Source organism: Phasianus colchicus, chromosome 4 (genome assembly GCF_987193195.1).
Source record: "Phasianus colchicus chromosome 4, bPhaCol1.hap1.1, whole genome shotgun sequence".
NCBI lineage: Eukaryota > Metazoa > Chordata > Aves > Galliformes > Phasianidae > Phasianus > Phasianus colchicus.
Window position 1 is genome coordinate 29,164,692 of NC_143439.1, and position 22,694 is coordinate 29,187,385.

General features: G+C 37.6%; 1 long non-coding RNA gene across 1 annotated transcript in view; it reads left to right on the plus strand.

Annotated features, from left to right (window-relative positions):
* Positions 1-22,694, plus strand: part of LOC116231132 (uncharacterized) — a 246,572-nt gene that overhangs the window by 220,235 nt on the left and 3,643 nt on the right. The window lies entirely within an intron of this gene.

A 22,694-nucleotide genomic window follows, 5' to 3' on the forward strand; every position in this document is an offset into this window, starting at 1 on the left:
GCATGGAAAAGAAGCTAGTGGAAGCTAGTAGGATATTTAAAGAAGTATGTCTTCATAGAGGGAGGAATCCATTTTTCTTCCAAGCTTGGCTATGTTGTTGAAATATCATCAGACCACACAGCTAAAAATAGAGGAAAGAAGAAGCCAGAATCTGCCAGAAGTTACTCTGAATTATTTGTCCTATTAGATTTTGAGGCATTTTTCTTGTACTCGTCGTGCCCATAGGGTCATGGTTACTACCATAACATGCTCTGTGTGTCATTATCCCATGAACAAAACACTTGTAATTTGAAATATGATTATTGATCACATGCATTTTCTCTCTGCCACTGACCAGTGATGACCAGACTATCCTTGCCTGTAACCAAAGATATATACTTGAATCTTTCAGCCTCCAACAGTGGTATGCATATCCATGGTAGGGTTGCTACAGTAACTGGAAGTATTGAACATAGCTTATTTCTCCTCCACATGTAAGTGATGCCTATTCTGTAAAAGCAAGTCTTACATCCTTCAGAACTGCATTGTGTATGTGATCATCAATAGCAGTAATAGCAACCACCCACTACAGTTTCTGGAGAAAAATGCCTTGAATCAGGAGGATCTGATGAAATTATTCCAACAAAATGGAATACTGGTTTTCTGTAGAAGCTGAACCCTTCTAATCATATTCTGTAATAGTTCCATCAACGTGACTTCCAACAGTCTGCCGTGTACCCAACAGTCTCTTCAATTCAGCTGCCCCAATCCTAGGAGCCTTATTAGAAACAATCATGCAATTACTGGTTGCTGCAGGATAGAAATTAAGCTGCAACTTTCTTAGTTGACAGCAGTGGAAGTTGCTGCTTACTGGGAAGAGTGTAAGGCTTGTTCCCTACAAGGTGTGAGTCTTAAGGAGTCCCTGTGAGATGTTTCTGATCTTCAGTGCTTTCAGGTGTAGAGAGCCCACTGAGCAGATGACAGGCCCTGAGAGCTATGCTGCCATCTCAAACCACAGGAAGCAGTGAGCGGGCCTATAGAGCAGGGAACTAAGTGCAAAGTGACACAGAATGGTGACCAGCCTGTCAGAACACTACGCCGTCTGTTTTCTCCATGCTTCTAGCAGCCACCAGGACAAATACAGCCCCTCAGAGCTCCAGCTAGTCTGCGCACCCACTCACATTCCAGGCTGCAGGTTTGTCATAGGTGACTCTCAGAGATGGAGGGTGGCAGTAAGTACTTCTGTGAGAGATGTCCCCAAATAATACTTCTCTGCCTGATGGTTGCACATCAGGAGGAAGTGAGTAGACTGAGGAGCATCTAGGAAGACTGTGAAAGAATTAAAGTACGTGATTTGTACTTTTATTTAATCTCTGCATAGTAGGGAAAGACACTGGAAGAAACAGAGAAAGAAACAGAGTGCAGGGCATCAACATCAGGCTCCATACTGGTGACTCCACCAGAATTTCGTTGTTTTTCTTTCTAACCACAGTAATTTTCTGGGGTCTTATGGGATTCACCTGTATCAAAGGGGAAAATTTTTCTTCACCTGTAGGTTATTAAGGCTGATTGAAAGACATTAAGCTAGGATTGAAGGCTACAGGTAAGGCAAGTGATGGGAATGTTACTAGGAGTATTTATTCTGGTTCAAGGAGCACCAAAGGCATGAGAGCCTCTTGCTGGTTACTGAGGGCTAAATGTGTGTTTGGCTTAAAGCTGAATTAGGGGATGTTTATGATAGACTGTAGAAGAAAATACCTCACTAAGAGAATAGTTCTATGCTGGACCAGTCTTTCTGGAGAGGTGTTTGATACCCTATGTCTGTCAACGTTTAAGAGGCGTTGAGGTAATAGTCTTAATGATATGTTTAAATTTTTGGTTGGGATTGGATTAGTTTCATACTTGGGTTCACTGATCATCATAAGTCCCTTCTAACTAAGAACAAGAAGTTATTATTCTATTGTAATGTTTCTTCTGTTCTACCCGTAATCTGAGGAATGTAGGGAGAGAGAATGAGAGTAAGCTGATGTAACCTTTCTGTTTTTCTATTCCTGATAGTATCCCAAGATTGGATGTATTTTTCTCTCCCTGTATTGCAAATGAATACAGTGGCTTCAGAGGCTTTCATAGACTTTTACTCCATAACCTTATTTCCCTTCTTCAGGTTCTGGTTTGCACTAACTTCCTTAGAAAGTCCAAAAAAAGTATCTTTGTTGCTGTCCCCTTTGCCCAGATTCTATGTTGTGTATTTTATCCAACATCGTATTTGTGTATTCTCCTCTGGACTCTCTTCACAGAGGCAAAGCCTGTTGTACCTCTGCTATTAAAACCTTGCCATCTAAACTGAATACAGAAGGGTATTTGTATAGGAAATTAAGTGAATTGAATGTGCTGTAGCTCAGAGTTATTTCATAAGCAATTAAGGAAATTTAAGTGATTTGAAAAGAAGTACATAACAATGGTAGAAAGGGGTGGAGGTTGCACAAGGGAAGAAGTAAAGCTGACTTTGGTGGTAGTTGTTTAAGATTTCAGAATGGATGGGATCAAAGAACTCTATTTGATAAGGTCAGTACTATCTAAACCAAGAGTACTTGAAAATTCACTTTGACTCAAGGAACTCAGTCTTCTGGGAATGCTTTGTTCTAGGAAAGAAAAGAAAACACGTTAACTGTATGTGCACAAGTTTCTGCATATGCACGTAAATCTGATGTTCTGTTGTCTAACATGCTTTGAACATATGGATTTTCTTGGCCAGTTAGTTTTCACTGTGTATAAATAAGTGCACTTATTTGGATGGGAGACTTTTGAGTGTGATTTTGATGCAGGAGGTTTCAGATGAAAATATTGTGAAAAACATCTATTGATTCTTATTCCTAATATGGTGTCATATTTTTATTCGTCAACAGATTTGTTACACTGCAAGCATTTTCAAGTGCAGGCAAAGTTTATGGAAAGGAAGGATAATTCTATCGGTGATCTTTCTTTTTTTTTTTTTTTTCTTGGAACTTTAATTACTTAATACTAAATGTTGAATTCTTCATGAGAAGCAGTTATTGGCCCAGAGCTAAAATTCCTGGAGAAAAAAGATTATCCTGCATGCCACTGTCCTTCCTGAATTATTAGTATGACTTGAAATGTACTTTAGAGTACAATTAGAGAAAGCAATGATTCTGACTCTACTTGGGAAGTCAACATGCAAGATGCTGGTACTCTGCTGTCCTAAATACATAACCTACCCCTTCAGGTGCTGACAGTCTTACTTACACTCAAAATGCATAGTAAGTATTTGACAAATGTTATCAGGATCACCTGATTCTGTACAAAAGCTTGCAAGGGGGCTTTGCCACTGAGTGTTAGCCTACAGTAAGCTGCAAAGATGGATAAATTGGATTTTTGTCTTGGTCTATCTTAAGTTCAGATATGTTTGGAACAATTAGTGCTGGAAATAGAGAAGTAGAAAGGTGAACAGGTGCAAATAATCTCAATTATATCTGGAGATACAGCTCCATTCACAGATAGGATTTTGTGTCAATCATAGATATCTACTAGCACTACTAAGCCATGGTTAATACCATTTGTGAATATAGACTTTCTGCTGTGAACCTGTGTGTGTTATTATGTTTCTTCTGTAGAGATATTTAAATCTAGTATGAAGGTAAAAATGCAATCTAGTTTGTCTGGCATGGACAAAACCTGGCTTTTTCAAATGATAGCAAACTTACAAACAGCTCCACATTAAAATGTAATTGTTTTGAAACAGATTTTACTAGGAAGTACAGTGGTATCTTCTGGCAGTTGTACCTTTTGACCATAAGTATTTTTATTAGAAAAATACACAAATTACAAATTTCTTATAGGCTACTTTAAAGCGTGAGAATATTTAAAGTCAACTCTATCCTGAGCTCTGCTTTCCTGATGTCTCAGTGCAATATCATAACAAATTAATTGAATGAATTAGGAAAGTCCTCTATTCACTCCCATTCCCTTTCTTACCACGAATAGCATGCTATGCACACTTTCTCTTATATTTGTTCTTACAAAGGTTTCTGCTTCCAAAGTGAATTCCCTTGGGTCAGCAGAATGCTTACCAGGTATTTTAGAATATATTGGAATCTATGATGAGACACTTCCCACATCTGAATTTCTGGGGGTATTCCCTATAGTATAGAAGTACTTTCAGAAGATGTCTTCTAAGCAGCTAAATTGACTAACTAAAACTTAGCCAGTGGGAATCTTCTTTTCTTTTCACTTCCAGTGTTTACAGTATAAATTCTGCAAATAGATATGGTGCTGTACAACCACCAGTGGAGTATCTGATACAGCAGTGAGAAGCAAGCTAGGAGAGTACACAATGATGCATCTGAAGGCTGAAATGTCTTCAGAAATCAAAGACCTTGCCTGTGAGAGTGAACATATTCGTGAACACACCAGTAGTCACCAGGTTCATGTGTTCTCTTTAAATAATATGTCACCTGCCCACTGGGCTACAGGTCTGTTTGCCTAGGCCAGTGGAGTGATTCTCTTTTTTTAAAGGAATTCCATTGGTGAAAAGTTGGTACTTAACACCTAAAAGTACAGTGAAATAAGAAGAAAAGTAACTTGAAAATGTTTTACTGGAAAAATGTAGAAATTCTGCTGAGTCATTTTCCTGCAATGTGTGTTAAAATGTATTTGAAGCCATATGAAAGATTAAAAAAAGGCAATTTTTGAAAGGTTTTATTAGGAACAATTTATCAGTTTGCAGCCACTGGAATTAAAAATTTAGCAAATGCTTATTAACATGTAAAGAAAGTTTGGTGGAATATCCATTAACTTTAAATAAAATATTAATGTTCATAAACATCACTAAAGTATTACCACTGTCCCCAGACATGATAAAAATGTCTTCCTCTGCAGCAGGATTTTGGGGAAATGCTCAGATTCCTACTCCACGATCTCTTTAACAAGCACTACTGAATTACTCCTAGGGAAGAACTGTCTTGGCAACATACGACCCTAGGGGTTTGCACAAGACATTTATATATGCCTGTTTTCTTTTAATTTGGAGGCTTTAGTTCACTCTTCTTTGTGATCATCTATTTTGTATACTGCTTTCTGCTAGCTTAGAACTTACTTCTTGAAAAAGTGTCCTTGTGTTAAGTTTGACTGTCTGGTTTCATTTGAAAAAAAACAATTTTTTATTTATGATGTTTGCCTTTTGAGCTATGTGTGAGAAGAAGATAAAAATCCCCTTTAAAACTTTAGGCTCAAGCACTGTAGAAGAAAGCTTGTATTTTTGTATGCATTGTATATTGGATTTCCAGTAGTGACTTTTAACATCACTTTGTTCAGATATTTGATGAACATGAATATACTGTCATCTAAGTCTTCTAGATTTTATAGAAATAATAACAGTTCTCATTGACATACACATTGGTCACATAGTCTTCACAAACTCCGCTTACATAAACAAAAATCCCAGTGTCAACATAATATCACAGCACCAAGAGAGGTGGACAATTAGACACGCTCTACTCCCTGTCCTTTGTCTATGTTACAGTGCTAACTCTTTAACAATTATTACACTCTCTGGGTTAATGAAACAGTTAAGTTACTTGATCAAGGCTATTGAGTACAAAGAACGTAGAAACCCAGGAATGCATGAAATCCCTTTCAGAACCTGTAATGAATCAGGCTGAGGAAAGGTTGCCATTGTGTCCTTCACTCCACATAAATATACCAGGCACTAGAGTCTCTCTCTTGTTGCCTAAATAATTATTAATTACTTATAAAAGTAGGGCACAGCTGCAACAAGGAAACATAACAAAATCCTCCCAGAGTACTGAGCAGCCCAACAGTTCAGACTTACAGGGAGGTTTCTGCTCTGGGTAATTTCACCTTGCTCTGACGTTCCCTCCCTAACCTTACTGCACAGCCTGACATGGAACATCTGTGTAGACAGATAATTCCTCTAGGACTTGTTTGGTATTACCTAATTTCTACCTAATGGTAGAAATAAATAAAATAAAATATAAACTAATAAGATAAAATATTAGGACATGGAAAGATAGAATCTTTTGAAGACGTCTATCTGGCTTACTCAATGGAATCTGAAGCGTTCCTGTTAAAGAGAAAATGTGGGTGTGAGCTGCTTGGAGGCAGAATCCCAAAAGGATGTGTGTAGGGCCTGCTGCTAAGGTTTTCCCTTCCTCTAAATCTTGTTCCCAGTTTCAGGTTCACTGAAAAATATTGGTTGTAAACTGGATATTTCTAGCAGGAGTTTTCAGATTATTATTATAGAAACCTATCTATACTAGAAGTAGTCTACTGAATGCATGAGCTGCTGTAACATGGATTTGGAGAAACAAGTACTACAGTGTAATTAAGTGTCCATTTTACTTCCTCATTTGTGGCCACAAAAAGCATAGTTGAACCCTTGCAAGGGGACTGCTGTCCATCTGACAGTATGTGGATACATGCTTTCTCTTCTTGACAAGATTGTTGTGGGAAGCTTTTTGAAAAATTTTCTGGGTTAAACGGGAAATTATAAAAAGAATGGGGAAGAGAAATAGTTTGTAGAAAAATATCCATGTTCTGATTGTATTTGATCATTCCTTTTTAATCAGTAATGCTAAATAAATGTGGGAGCTGAAAATTATGTTGTTTCATTGAAAGGGCTTGATGTAAACAACAAAAGAAGAAATGTTTTCAGTCTTGACAGATAGTGGTTTTTTCTTCTAATCTACAAACCAGAAAATTTCTGAAAGAAATAGTATTGTCTTTTTAAAATTTTCAGTGAGAAAACAAATAAAAAATTCTGACCACTTCATCCATCTACCTGGTAACCACTTTTGCACATGGAGTATGGTGTATTTGGGTACTGGTTGCAGAAATATGTGTCATTTGTCTGCTACAGAACTCAAGGTCTGCCAGGTGAAAGTGAGTAGGAGGTTGGGAAGAGTGCAAATTTTTTAGACATCAACATAAGAAAGTCCAAACTTAGTAAGAAAACACCTATGCAAGTGATTATAATGCTACTCTTCCCTTGGAATGTTTAGAGCTGTCATTCAAATAATAAATCTCCCCTCCAGAAAACCAGCAAAATGCAGAAAGCTGCTTAACAATTTATTCCAAGGAAGTGAGTTTCTAAAATGGCAAGTCAGCCAATAACAACTGCTGCTTAACAGCACATGGCAGAATTTAAAGTACAGATCCTATCTTTAGGGCATTTTAGGACCTGGTCTCTGCTATTCTTTAAAAATGATTAAAGGAATGAAAAAAAAGGAGGAAAAAAAAAAAAAAGGCTGTCCACTGATTGTGCTTCATCTTTGTAGACCACATGGCCAAAGGTTTACTGAACTGTCTTTTTTTGGATGCCTTTTCCAGAAAGACCCTTATTAAAGAATTCTTCCTAATCATTTTGGAGATTGAGAGTTAAGTGCTGCTTTATGCATGACTTCGGTTACTACTTTTATCTAGGAAACGAGACAAAGTGCTTTGTATGTTCTTGAATGTATTGCTTAGAAGTATTATTGTGTCAAATACTTTTTACTTCTTTTACAGCTCAAGTTCTTCACTTTAGTTGGCTAAAATCCTTATAGTATCAGTGGGAATGAGCTAGGGGCTGAATTATTGTCCTTTGATCAACAGAATATCTTGTGAAAGCAGGATGGACAGCCTAAGATATAAGGTCAAGATCCATTGAAGGAGTGGTGCTAAGAAAATAGAACAGTAAAACATATACAGTGTTGTGAGACCCCAAGTCTCAAGGAATATACCCCACTAATCTACACACTGGGAACCTGCTTAACTTTTCTGGTGACAGAAGTAAGTTGTTTTCTATGTTTATCTTTAAGCAAGCCTGTGCAGAAGATGGGGGAATGTGTTTGCCTTAAGAAATGGACAGTTTGTTAATTACTAAATCAAATGATATAGAGGTGAACACCTGGAGCACAAAGAATATCAGCACTGCCAACAAGATGACAGTACGAATATTCTGTGGACAGGAGTTTGACTGTTATTTTGGGACATCCTGGTTAAAAGTATTTGATAGGATCTTTTAAAGGAATTTTTCAGATGTTGCAGGAATTTACTTACAATCTGTAATCCCATACAATAACACCGACTGCTATCACCAAATGATACTGTCAATTTTACAGTTAAGACAAGAAAGTGGGCTCTAAGTGGCTTCCATGTTGTGTAACTATGTATTCTAGCACATCTCATCATATGTTACATGGAAGTAAAAAAGTGTGGATGTGTTGCCATGATCTGATAATCTGTGTTTGGGCAATTATCAACAAAACAGACTTCGAATAATCAGCAGCTGGTAAGGACAACCAATATCTAGAACCATCCCAAAGCTTAATAGATGCAATTTCTGTTGAAGTAATGTATGTGCTTATTCTAGGAAAGGACTCCTGCACAGTCTGTGATAGTTGTGAGTGCTTATGAAAAAGTTTGTGGTAACTTTGTGTTGTATCTTGCAAGGTCTTTTCAATAGTTTTAGGGAGAAATGTAAGAAAATTAATGCATAATTAAAACAAACAAATAACAACAATAAAACAACAACAACAACAACAAAAGGCTTGGATTCACCTTCCTGAACTTGAACTTTAGACTTCCTTTACAGGCAGAGATCAACCCATCTCTCCTGGGAGGGAAAGAATCAACGTTTGGTTGTACTGTGCTCTACATTGATTATGGAGAATTATAGAGGATAATTTAAAAAGAATAGAGTAGTTCAGTTGAAAGGCACTGTCAAAGATCATCAATTCCAACTTCTAGGCTACTTCAGGGCTAACGAATAGTTAAAGCATGTTGTTGGGATCATTGTCCTAATGCCTCTTGAGCACTAGCAGGCATGGGGTATTGAGCACATCTCTTTATTCTACAAGAGTTACTCTGACCAATAGAAGATAAGACATAGAAATCCTCTGAAGGCATCATGATGACTTAATCCCAAGTTAAAACTTCTGGTGTAGGATCGTTCACTGATTTAAGATATCATCCAAATTGGAAATCATGAAAAGTGCTGCATTAGTAAGCCAAAAGTTTGCCATATGACACTGTCTCTTTCTAGATTCCATCCTCCTTTTCTGCTCCTCCCAAATACAGAGATTAAATAGGAATTCAATGCAAACATTTCTTGTGGAAAGCTAAACAGCTCAACCTTAGCAAGTCACATATTGGTCACTGCAAGTAGAAGTTATAAAGATGTGAGTCTGAGAAGAGCAATGTACTTTTTTTTTTTTTTATCCTAGCCAGCAACCATGGAAAATGTTTTTCCCATTTCTGTTAAGTTTCTCCTTTACTGAATTCTTTCTGTATCAATATTTTCCATATTTATTCAATCAAGTGTTACTTTATTTGAATTTATGGAAGGCAAACTAGTTATACTGAACAGAACATGATTCTTTGCTTGTGGTTTAAAGCCTTGCTGATTTTTATCACTCACTCTATATAGAAGAATCAACTTTCTATTGTGAACATACTAAATTACTGGGTTCTAGTTGTTTCCACTTTTCTTTTGCAGTTTAGGATGCAGTTCCTCAAAATGGATGACATTTACTGTGTCATCTTCGCTTTTAGCTTGTTTTTCCACTTAACAGTACCTTTTGGAACAAAAAACAAATAGCAAGAAAATGAAGCACCATATCTTAGCAACTTCCCTGCTACTTCACCTTTTAGTTCCCTTTCTAATTTTGTCACAAAAGACAGATCTTCTGCTCCATTACCATTAGTTAATGTTTTGTACAAAATAGATTTATCAGGTCTGAATCTTGTTCCATAAAGAATGCATTCCTTTTTATAGTGATTTTTTTTTAAAAGACATTTATTAAAAGCTTTGATATATTTGCTTTTCTGTGAGACATCCTGACAGTAACTTTTAGGAAAAAAATTGCTATCTGTTTCAAAGCTAATTACGTACTGAAAAACGACTTCCTCATAAAGTCTCATCGGCTGGGTTAGGTGATCATACATGTAGCCAGAAACAGTGCAAGAGTTTGTAGATAAATGAGGGAAATAGAAGACTGTTTCTTTGCTTTTCCTGTACCTCTGCTCGAATGTCTCTACTTGAGATGTTTTCTACTTGCAATAAGGTGTGATGCCATTCTTACGTGTCTGCAGGAATATGAGAAGAATGCTCACGAAAGCAAATTTCTCATTATTATTAAATTAATCTCCCTAGTTGTTGAGGATGAGGATTACGTTTCCTCTGGTATTTACGTGTCTATTCAGTTCCAAATTAAAATTCACTTCTAACGAGCCTAAATTTTTTCAGTGTAAAAGCATGGCTGTCATGGGCAAAGTTGGTTTCAGAGGAAAAATGGGAACTAGAAGCTTGCTAGCCTGAAGCTTGATTTGCTTTTCTGTAGACAGAGTAATGGAAAGTTGATGCATGCATGCTCTATCTTCCTGGCTTGTAGTTTCCATCAGAAGAGGGAACAAGGTGCATGTAGGACTTGGAAAATCAAGATTTAGCCTCCTGTAATTTGCCCTTGGATTTTTATTAGTTGTTAAGGAGCGAAAGAGCATAATCTGAAAACTGACACCTTGATCCTTCCGATTTTTTTGTTGTTGTTGGGGGGGGGGGGGGGGGGGGGAAATGTATGTGTGTGTTTCTTATGCAGGTTTGGACTACATTTTGATGCACTTTTCCCCAGAAGCAATTTTCATTTTTCTGGATACCTCAAATACTAGAATGATAACACAGCCCTAATGCCCTTCTCTTTGTCTTTGTTAGTCAACAAAAACTCTAACTGCCTGCATCTGTAATGTAGATTATGAGATGCATTTAGTTGAGTGGGAAGAATTTTACCCTGTTGCAAAGCCATTACCCACCTGGAGTTTCAATAATATTGAATCTGGACTCTAGAAATTTGTTATTCAGGCTGGCTAAACAATGCCATCATGCTGTTCTTCAATGTACTTAGTTGAGCCAGTAGTACCTTGAGGATAAGCATGTGTTATGGAATATGGTTTGGGTAGGTTACTGCAATTTATGAATGACACAATTACTGTGGTCTAGTGGGAATGATCTATATAGTTTACCAGGCAATCTCCCATTAGGCCTAAAAGAATGGAAAGCTAGAAAAGTCACTACAAACAGTGAGTAACCACAGTATCAAAATAGCATAAAGTTACTTTATTCGTTACATTCAACCTAAACTGAGCGTGTGTGCTTGAGGATGGACTCTGCAGTTACTGTAGAGAGAAAACAGTGCTACTTGCTTTTCCTCTGCTCATTTCAGAATATTTCCTCTCAACTGTACTAACTCAGGAGGACATAAAATGCAAAAACATTTCCTTTTTCTTTTTGTCTCTGATTGTATCCCAGCTTCCCCAAGTATAGAAGATTATGGAAGTTTTTTCCATTTGCTTCTTCACTCTGAACTGCTCTGTAAAACTTGAATCTGTGGCAGGCTGACCTTACAGTTGATTCAAAGGTGCTGCTAGATGGCTAGTGCAAATGGATAGGAATCTATAAAGAGAGTCATCTAGCTCACTTGAGGTAAAGTAAATGAATTTTTGATTGGATGGTTTCCTGTGAATCACAAACTGTACTGATTTTCTATTCTGAAGTATCTATCTCTATCTTTTTTGACTTGAGTTAGGAGTGGAGGAGTTTCTCCTTCAATTATAAGCACCTTTTTTAAAATTTTAATTTAGTTGTGGGGAGAAATATTTTGGTAGCATTTTTTCAGTCCTGGCATTCATGCGCACACTGAGCATTTTTTAAAATAGCAACACAAGAAGGCACTGGGATAAATTTCTTACAAGAAAAGTTATACCTCACCCTCTACTGCCCTGTACTCTTCCCTTTTCTGAAAGCGCTTTCTATGACTATATAGCAACTTCCATAACTATATAGCTTTCACAGCAACATATATGTATCTGAAAGAAAGAAAACTTAAAACAGAAACTATATGTTTTAGTTTATTATTATTTTCTGAGGAAGTAATTATGCTAAGGTCACTATAGCCTTCACCTTTCTCTTAATATTTCCTGTAAGGTACAGCTTTCTGTTAAACAGCTACCTATTGAGCAGGTAAAGCAAGAGCAAAACATCTATTTGAAGTTGTCTTTTCATTAAAAAAACTGTTTTCCTCTGGAGAGACTTAAACTCCCCTGGTTTCCCTTCCAAAAATACTATACACACCAAAAATACTCGTGACTTCAACCAAACCCTGTTTAAACATTAGAGAAAATGGAAAGTGAGAACACAACTGGTCAGTTAATTGCCAGGTCCTCATGACTACTACATGTGCCTTCAATAACCCCCATCACAGTGCTTCAGTTTCATCTTTGCTCCCCGCTCATAGTCGTAAGGACACTTAGTCTTTTTCTTTTTGCTAAAACCTCCTAGAATGTTTTTTATAGGCATCATTGCCATTGAACAGATGGGCAAGCCAAAACAGAGCCATGTGGAGTGACTTGCCAAGAACTGATAAGTGTTAGAAGTGAAATCTAGGTTTCCAACCTGATCATATTTCTTCCATGCAGGAAAGGAGATCTGCAAGTCCTTCTCAGGACTAGCAGTGGGAAGGGTATGCTTGACTTTACTGTATCACTTAATCCCATATCTCAATTCTTTTTCCCTGAATGTTTCTCACCGTTCCCGGGAAATACAAGATACAGGGCTGAGTGGAGGTTAGATACTAAGGTAAAGGTGTGTTTTCCTGATACTATCAGAAATAGAAAGGATTCCTCCTAGCCTTGTTTTCTTTAAAGTTTTGAGAAGCAATGCTTGATTGCTTCATTTTTTTATTGACTGCACATTCCAGAGTTTTGAGATAATCTATACTGATTTCTGTGAAAATGCTTGTAGTGAACCTGAGGGGAAAAAAACTAAAAAAATAACAACAGAAAAAACCTCCTCATTGCAACGAAAGGAAATATAGCACAAATGAACAAGTCAGTTCCAGTAATGTGGCATTTCTAGCTGTGGCTGATAACATCCTGTAAAAAAAAAAGAAAAGGCAAATAATCTTTTTTAAATATCTCCCCTTTCCTCCTCTCCCCACAGAAAAGGACTTACTGTGAAAAGTATTCAATCTAGCAAAGTGTCAAAGTGTATTATTCTCTTACCAGCCTTGCCAGCCTGCATTCCCACTTTCTGGGGCAGCAGATGTTGCTTATTATCAGGATTTCAAACAACTTGGTAATCTCTCTGTCCTCATCCGAAGATCAACAAAGGATATGGAACACTCTCCTTGGTAGAACTTTAGATCATCTTTTTCAAAGACAGTTTCACACTTACAGAACAGTGAGGGCAGGGAAGGGGGCATGGAGTGTTCATGCTGCTGTACTAATCTTAAAATCTGTTATCTCCATGAAAACTGTGTGCTACTGGAAACTGCTGAGCTCTTCTGAAAGGATCACATTTTCCTGGAGACTTGAAGTAGTTCTGAGAAGCTAGTTCAAGTCTTTAATTATTGTGAACAGGTGTACAGCAATGTCTCCTTTCAAGAAAATACATCAATCTTCTGTAACCGAAATCTTATCAGTAGTATACCATAGGTTTTGATATAGGTCGTGCAACATCTTCTTACAGGTTCATGTAAGAACAGGTCCTCTCAACTCCCCAGCTCTTAGCGTACAAACCTAGATGCTTCTTTCTATCTGTAATTATATCTGTGGACTCCTTCCAAAAGAAATGTGAAGAACAGGTCTGTGAGAGAACAAGAAAATGTTCTTCCATATAACCATTTTCCATAATTCTATAAAACATAACAAGTCATCTTATACTGGTCATTTTCTCATACCCTTCCACATTTTCTAAAAGTATACCACTGAAAACATTTTATTTCCTCTTGTGATTGCATTTTATATTATGAACCTGAGTAAGCATGTCAGACTTCAGTTTGACACAGGTATAAAAATAACGTTTGATTCTGTTGAGAAAGTGGGATGCTGGACAATTAGGATTTTGATGAAGACAAGACCCTGAAAATATGTCTCCTAGTTTTGCTAGCTCACAGTTTTTGGTTAACAAGCCAAAGGGTCTTTGATTGTTTTGGACTCCATTCAGACAGTTGCACAGTTTGCAGGAAGATTTGTTAATGTGTGAGGATAAACCACAAGCTCAGAGGGCTGAGAGCAATGTAGACCTATTTTATGATGATGGCTCACAATGTCTGAGGCAGATGTTGGTGGTACTGCAGTAGAGGTTGAACCTGCCCACCAGTATTCCACTAAATGTTGTTGTCTTGCAACAGATGGCAGCATAGGGACAGTCTGACAGAATGACATCTGACGTATAGGAAAAATGATACTCATTGACATTCAGTGATGTTCACTGAGAATTTCTGGAAACTGAACAGTGGATGTGAGCACAGTGAGGCAGTGGGCGATGTGTTTTAGCAGAGGTAATGACAGTGGGTCACCTTTGCTGGTGCAGATTGTTGAGAGTGTGACATGCAGGTTATCGTTTATTCCTGGTGAAATGTATAGTTAATGATGATGACTGTCAAAAAACAGTGTTTTGTAGTTGAGAACTTGCTCTATGAAATAATATCCCTGTGCTTTTTATTTCCATTGTAGTTTATATGAAAAGTAAACAGGAGGCATTATTCTTGGAGTGACCTGCATGTACATTATCACACACTGTACATATTGCTGTTTCATCCAGAATGATGCCCTTATTGTGAACTGCGAGAATAACGGGATCTAGCCTCTTTTGTTTTGGCTACATAGACCTAAAACCCCTTCCCGAATAAGAAAGTACCATTTTAGTCTTTGTTACTCTTCCCAAGGAGCCCTCCAACATCGCTGCTGAGCTGCTGCAGTACACCTCCCACCCTAATGGTGGCAGAAAAGCCCTACACTTCACTGCATTAACTGCAACTAAAGCAGACATCAGGTGAAAAATAACAGGGCACATCCTGCCATAGGGGTTCAAAAACAACCAGAAAACCATCAACAATGTAAGAGATGTTCAATAGATCATTGCCGGGGAAAAGCTGCTTAATGTAGGCAGAGCTAGAGCTACAAATGGTAAAATCATGAAGGATTATTGCTTGTATGTCCCAAACTGGAAGAAATGCAATAGAATCATCAGGCATGTTTTACATACGTAAAAGGAGATAGGTGTTTTTGTTCGTTTTAAGCACAGTTCTTTACAAACATTTAAATTCAGTGTTAGAAGACATGGTGTTTTTAACAGTATCTAACAATAAAGCAGAATGGGCATCTTTGTGGATGCCTTGGTCAAAATTAGAGTAGATGGATAATGAAATGAATGTGTTCACAGAACCGATATGCAGATAAGAGGTGGATTCTATAAACAATTGTTTGCTTAAGACCTGAGTAATGGGCAATGTTTCTAAAAATTCACTTTCTTCTAGGAGTAAATTATAAAATTCCACTTGCATGCTCAGCTTCTGAGTCAGCCAAAGCTAGTCATACATCTCCTGCATTCAACCTGTGGTTACATCATGCAATCTGACAAGTAAAACAAAACTGGAATCAAATCAGTCACCTGATCCTAGCACAGAACGTTGTTTTCTTTTTCCTTTTTTTAAACAAAATACTGTACACAAAACATAAGTAGCAGTCACAAGCATAAAGCCCTGCTACAATAAATCAAAGACATCACACTACCTATCATGGGGACAAAAGAAATTTTTTTTAGTGAAAAAAGCATAAAGAACTCAGGTATCTTTCTTTTCTCTCTGTCAGGTCAATTGATCTTTTGCAGCAGTACAGGACTAGTAATGAATTTTTGTTGAATTTTCATCAAGTTTTCAGTGCTGATGAATTTTCAATATACTTCTCAATGAAGTATGCTGAGTGCTTATAACTTTGAAAATTTGATACTGATTCTGGGTTCATTAAGCATATTGATAGAATTTAGTTTTCTGAAATGCTGAAGAGAATGTAAGGGAAAATCTGTGTTAAACTGCAGTTTGTTCACATCTGTAGTAGTTGTATCATGTTCCTGTAATTCCTGGCAATTCTCACAAAATTCATTATAAAGTTAAATTGAAGAGAAAAAAAAAAATGTGTTAAACAGGGAGAAATGTAAAGACAATATACTATTCAAAAATATAAATAATTATTGACCTCTTAGTCAGGTAGCAACTATATTGCCTTAATTCCTATGCGATAGCTACGTGATGTTCTTAAACACAGATTTACCTAAAGAAGGTTTTTTTTGAAGGTACTTTGAGAGGTTACTTTATCTGACATGCCAATCAAAGCAGACAATTTCCAAGTTAAATCATGCACTTGCACTGTTTTAGGCAATATCTGAGTGGAAGGCTCTGGAAAGAAACCCTAGGTCACAACATTCTACAGATCAAGAGTCATACTTATACTTCCTTACAGCTCCTTTTCCTCTGGATAATGTCTTTCTAAAAGATTGTCTTCTCTCCTATTTGTTCCTCTATTCTGAGAAGGGCTGTCTTTAGGATTTTGCTTATTGAATCAACAAAGCTTCATGTGTATGAAAACACAGAGCAGCAGTTACAATTCAAAGCTTACAAACGGGTGTTACATAGGTGCTAAATTCATCAAGGTCTGACTGTTTGGGAGGGTCCCAAAGCCTTTATCGTTTGATGCTTCTTTGGAATTGCTATTGTAACACTATGTCTTCACTATCTTATTAAAGTAGCCAATCTTTTTCCAATTGCTGATAATGTTGCTGGCCTTCAAGCTTCTGATGATAGTGAGAAGCGTAACCTAATTGTGCCTATTGAGTGGAAACGGTTGGAAGGAGCTGTTGACTCCCTTGTGGATAGAGAGGCCTTGCAGAAATCTTGACAAATTAGAGGTCTGGGCAATCACCAACCACATGAATTTTAGCAGCAGCAAGTGCTGGATTATGCACCTGGGATGGGGCACCCCTGACAATATGTGCAGACTGGGGAACAAGAGGCTGGAGAGGGACTCTGTAGAAAGGAATCTGAGGGTTCTGGCTGCCTGGCAGTAAGTTAAATATGAATTGGCAGCGTGTCCTGGCAGCCAAAAGGGTCAATAATACTCTGGGGTGCATCAAGTCCAGCACTGCCAGTTGGGTGAGGGAAATTATTTTTTCACCCTGCTCTGTACAGCCTTATCTCAAGCTCTGTGTGCAGTTTTGGGTGTCGCAGTGTAAGATGGATCTAAAGTTGTTAGCATCCAAAGGAGGGCTATGAAAACAATGAAGTGTTCTTGAGGGCAAGATATGAGGAGTGACTGAGGTCCCCTGTTTTGTTCAGACTGGAGAAGAGCATACTGAAGGGAGACTTCATGGCAGCCTACAGTTCCTCACAGGATACGGGGGAGCAGCAATTGTCTCTGTTTTCTGGTGACAGGACCCAAAGGGATGGCATGGAGCTCTGACAGAGGAGGGCCAGATTGGGTTTTAGAGAAAGGCTCTTCACCTGAGGGTGTGGCTATGGAATGAGCTGCTCAAGGCAGTGGGCACAGCCCCAGGCTGCCATAGTTAAGGAGCATTTGGACAATGCACTGAGACATGGGGTTTGATTTTTTTTTTTTTTGGATGGTCTTATGTGGAGCCAGGAGTTGGACTTCATGAGTCTTGTAGGTGCTGTAATCTATGATTCAGTTATTTCATCAGAAGGTTTAAACTTACTTGCTGCTACTGAGTGTTCCTAGTTCTTGCGTGTAAAGCAGTTGCAGATTCACTATCACAATTTTAAGTTTGCACCTTTTTATTGTGTCACCTTCAATCAGTTTGTGCACTGATGTTATTCTATTAAGATCAATGGCAGTTCCAGCATTACTTTGAACTGAAGCAGTCACACACCTAATCTCTAAGCCTCAATTAATTCAGCCTCCCTTTTTACAAGCATTTTTCCATGCCCCTATTCATTCTTGTTGAACCTCAATTAATTCTTCATTATCCTTTTTGAGATCAACTGCGCACAACTGAACATAGCTTTTGAAGTAAGAGTGAACTTGTAATGTAAAGAATGACATTTATAATTGTTTCCATATTATTCTTTATCCTCAGGCATCGTCTAGTTTTGTTGTCTTCTCTTACCAGATCTGCAGATCAAGAAAAAATCTGTATTGATCTGCCAAAAGAATCTTCTGTTAAATCGTTTAAGGATCTCATTCTTCTAACTTCAGCTGCTAGCCTAAGGCAAAATCTTTGATTCTAAATCCTTAAAAGTCCCCCAGACAACAGGCATATGAAATATTATAGCAACATTCATTCAAAATGTGGTCAATAGGGTTGTACAAGCCAGCCACAACATTTTGAAATACCATGCCTTGTTCCATATGACAGTTGTAAAGACTGCCAAAGGAGAAGAGAGTGTAGGAGGAGGCTCTTCAGAAGCTGTTAGCTCTGGATTGAAATCCATAAAATCTGGTGGGAAGTTCTTGCAACTAGAAGGTTCTCCATGCTTAAAGCAGACTTTCAAAATAGTTGCCAAACTAACAGGCTGCTGTAAAGGGAGGATTTCACTCCTTGGATTCCTTTGTCTTTCAGGATAGGGCTGTGCTAAGGTCAGGTAATTTTAAAAATTTAAGCATAGCTTTCTCTCCAGAAAGCATTCACAGAAGTATAAGCGCAATACTGCATTCTTTTCAGAAGATGAGAAAGTCTTCTTTGCCAAGAACTCAAAAGATATGACTGTGCTATGTTTGCATTTCAACATAATGTCCTTCTCTAAAGGAACGTGACATCTATGGTGAATGGTCTGGAGAAGATGTTTGAGTAGCAGCTGAGGTCCCTTGTTTTGTTCAGTTCAGAGCAGAGGAGGTTGAGGAGAGACCTCATGGTGGCCTACAATCCCTGATGAGGGGAGTGGAGGGGCAATGCTAATCTCTGTTCTCTGCATCAGGGGCAGGTCAGATTGGGTGTTAGGAAAAGATGGTAGGCACAGCCCCAAGCTGCTGGAGTTCGAGGACCATTTGGACAATGCTCTCAGGCACAGGGTTTGGATTTTGAGTGGTCCTGTGTGGAGCCAGTTGTCCTTAATGATCCTTATGGACACCTTCCAAAGTAGGGTACTTTATCACCTCATTATTCTATGATTCTCCAATCTCTCAATTTTCCATGAGTGTGATAACTTGTCTCATGACTCTAGAATACTTAAAAAGAAATTCATTAGATGTGTGTTTGTCCTGATAAATTTTCAGTAACTATTCATGAATTAGAAGTGGGAAGGAGGAAAAGGGGCAGTGTGAGCATTCAATTTCCTATCTTTGTCAAGGGAAAGGAATTCCTTAGGTGTAACTAATGTATTTCTGTTGGTTCATGTTTGACATGAATGAAGCACAGTGATGTACACATTTCCACAGCTATGGCTGGTTCTAGAGAAGCCCAGTCCTATTCTTCACACTGCTGAGATTTGTTTTTGTATACACACTTGATTTTCCATTATGTTTGAATTTCCTTTTGTCGGATACGAACTTTGTGATTGTGGCAAACCCACCCAGTCCAGCGTGAGGTTGGAAACTCTTGCTATCATACTGCCAAGAGATAATTAACTCAGTAATGTTAACACACACACTTGGCGTTCAGCTATCGCAAGGGTGGGAACAGAATGCAACAAGATCTGCACCATAACCATCTATTGACCCCACCATCTGCTCTGTCCCAGCTGCCCACGCATCCACTCGAGATACCAGAGAGCAAAGATGGGATAACTTAAGTGGCAGGAAGCACTATGAGAAACTGTTCTTGTTTCTCTTTCAAGGCCCTTTCCTATTTCCCTATCTACCCATCAACTATCCATTGTTCAGATTCTCTCTTCTTTCTGTATTGACCAACAGAACCCTATAGGCTGGTTTCCTATTTCCTATGAAAAGCAAAATTCAGAAAGATGCAGATGCTGTGAAAATACCTTTTTAAAAAAAAAAAAAACAAAACAAAAAAAAAAACAACTCAAAAAATGACTGAATTACCCTGCAGGTGGAATATTTACATGCCTGTGGTTGAAAAGCTCTATTGTAAAGTCAAATGTTCTGTTTTTCATGCATGGTGCATTTGGCCAAGGAAGACTGCCGTGAGTTGTCTAAATGGGAAGGCAGTTTTGCCCTTGGGAAGGGGTCTAAAATGACTTGTAAGTATTTCATTATTGACAATCCAAAATACGTTGTATCTCAGAAGTGACTGGAATCTACCTATTTGGAATAAAATCTTGACTTCTTAGTCAATGTTCATCTGGTTTAGGGATTCTGTCCACAAATCTTCTCTTAAAAGCAGCTCCTTTTAGCCCTTGGTCATGATACTAAAAATCCCAAGAGGCCTGCTGCTGTCGTTGCCATTAAAATTATTATTTCCTTTCTCTACCACTTCTTGCCATGCAAAAATAGTTGCTGTTTACTTGTTGAAAAGTTCAAACAAGAAAGCACGTGCCTACACAACCTGTATGATGTAATCATTGTCTGAATTAATAATTTATGTGCAATAACACCAATTTTAGAATGTTTTATAAAGTAGAGAGAAAGCAAACAATTCCTCAGAGAAAGAAACAAAACATCCCAACCTTTTTTTTTTTTTTTAAATAGGATGGCCTGGTGTATGTCCCTAAGTTAAAAATCTTTCATGTTTTTTGCTATGAGATGGTTCTAGGTTTGGTTAATGCTTGTGAGTACTTTATATTCTACAAATAGTTATTATTGTTATATGATTAATTTTCTAACATTATCTCAGTTAAAGAGTCTCCCAAGGGAATAAAGATATTCTTTCTGCCTTACAGGAAAATAGAACCACTAAACCAGATTGGAAGTCAAATTAGTCAAATTACAAATGTCAGAAGTAATAATATTATTTGGAAGGGGCCCACAGTACAGTTTTCCTAGCTTTTGAGCAACAATGAAATAAACATGTAACTGTCAATGGGAGAAAAATTTTAATTTAAGGCATCCAAAAAGCCCATATGAAAAGTAGATTTTCAAAAATACATAACAGGCACAGCAACTGGAATGGTAGCTTATTTTATGAATCTGAAATGAATCTGAAAAAAAACCTGTTGAATATCCACTTCTTCTAATACTTCAGAAATGTTCAGCATTGAGTCCTTTTGGAAAACCAGTGGTGAGTCTTGATTTTTGGAAGTTGTGCTCACCTACAGTTCCTATCCACTTTAGTTTAAGTGAAGAGAAGATTACCAATTTCATAGGTGCAGGGTGAGAATTGAAACAAAGACAAAAGGCACGTCTGAAGGTCTGATGATATTGTAGGCTATGATCTCAGCAGATATGAACAAAAAGAGGTTTCTAACAGCTAATTGTTCGCAAGAATTAATTTGTACATTTAAAGCTAATATTTAATCTCAGAAATATAGCCTTTGCCACAGAGACAATGATTGCTAGTAAGATCTGAGACTAATTATAATCAGTATTTTTGGAACAAAGATTTCAATAAAACTTACCCAGTGTTATGCATGTGGGTTTGACTATTTTAGCCCTGGTTTTAAGTTCTGACAAAAGGAAGAGGGAATTTCAAAGTGAAAAGGAAAGAAACAAAATGTAGAAATGGAATTCGCTCTTGACACTCGTAATAAGAAACATGTTCATTACATGTCAAAGAGGTCAGCATAGTTAGCAGCATTAGTATATATACGATCTGGAACAACAACAAATCTGTCACAGTGCCATTACCTAAAGGGCCAAGGCAAAAGAGAAGTGGGGAAAAAAAAATCTTTATTACTAAATCTACTATTTTCTTTGCAGTTTCATACATTCTATGTAGATGCAATCAAATCCTGTATTACTTCTTTCTGTAGCAAAATTTGCTTTGGAGTAGGACCAACACTATTTCCCAGTTTTTATTAGTAGTCTTCAGAAAACCATCTATGAGACAGAGTACTGAACCCCACCATTTCAGCATAAAACCCATCATAAACATACCAAGTAACAATTCTTTCCCTTAATGCAGCACTGCATTGTACAGGAGATGCTTCATATTCAAACAGCCCCTTAGAGTAATGGACAGTACTTGGGATAATTCCTGAATATCAGAGACTGCAAAGTAAGCAGAAATTATAGAAAACAATTAGCCAAAATATTTCTCTTTCTGTAACCCTGAGAAAGAGTCCTTTGAAAAATGCCAGAGCAAATTCTGTCCATCCTGATAATTTTGAATAATACTTTATTTCATCAAGTATTATTGCCAGCTAAATGAGAGAGACTCTTCAGAGAACAGGATAAGCTGCTATCTTTGGCTGAGCAGAAGCAGCAGTTGCAGATACAGTGGAAGAAGAACCTTTAGTGGGAATGAGAGAAAGAAGAAATAGTATAAAAGGTGTTTTTTTTTTTCCCCCTTGTAAAATTAATCTCTGGTACTTCCAGGCAGGAGTTGTTTCATCCTGCAAAGATCTAGCTATTCATCAGGAGAACATGGAATCAGTCAGTGAAGAGGTTGGTGGTGGAACTGTATGGTATAGTTGAATTCTTTAAAAAGCCAAATGGAAATCTAAAGAAAGATTGGATCTTTTTTTAGTTGACTGCCCACTGATGCTCTCTGGGAAGCTCAGACAGGATTCCTGGATTATATTCTACAAAATCCAGAGGCAATACAACCAGAACTATAGTAAAAAACACAGTTAAGCATAAGACAGGTTAGAATAAAATGAGAATAATAGAAGAGCAATACCAATGGTGTCGATTTTGAAGGGAAAAATAAACTAATATTCTACAGTCATCCATAATATTGAAGAAAGTGAGAAAAAAGACGTGGGAAACTAGATTCCATAGAAGTAACAGAACACAGGAGTCAGAATGAGGGAATAGAAGCATAAAGAAAGAAACTCTTAAAGTCTTTAGGATTG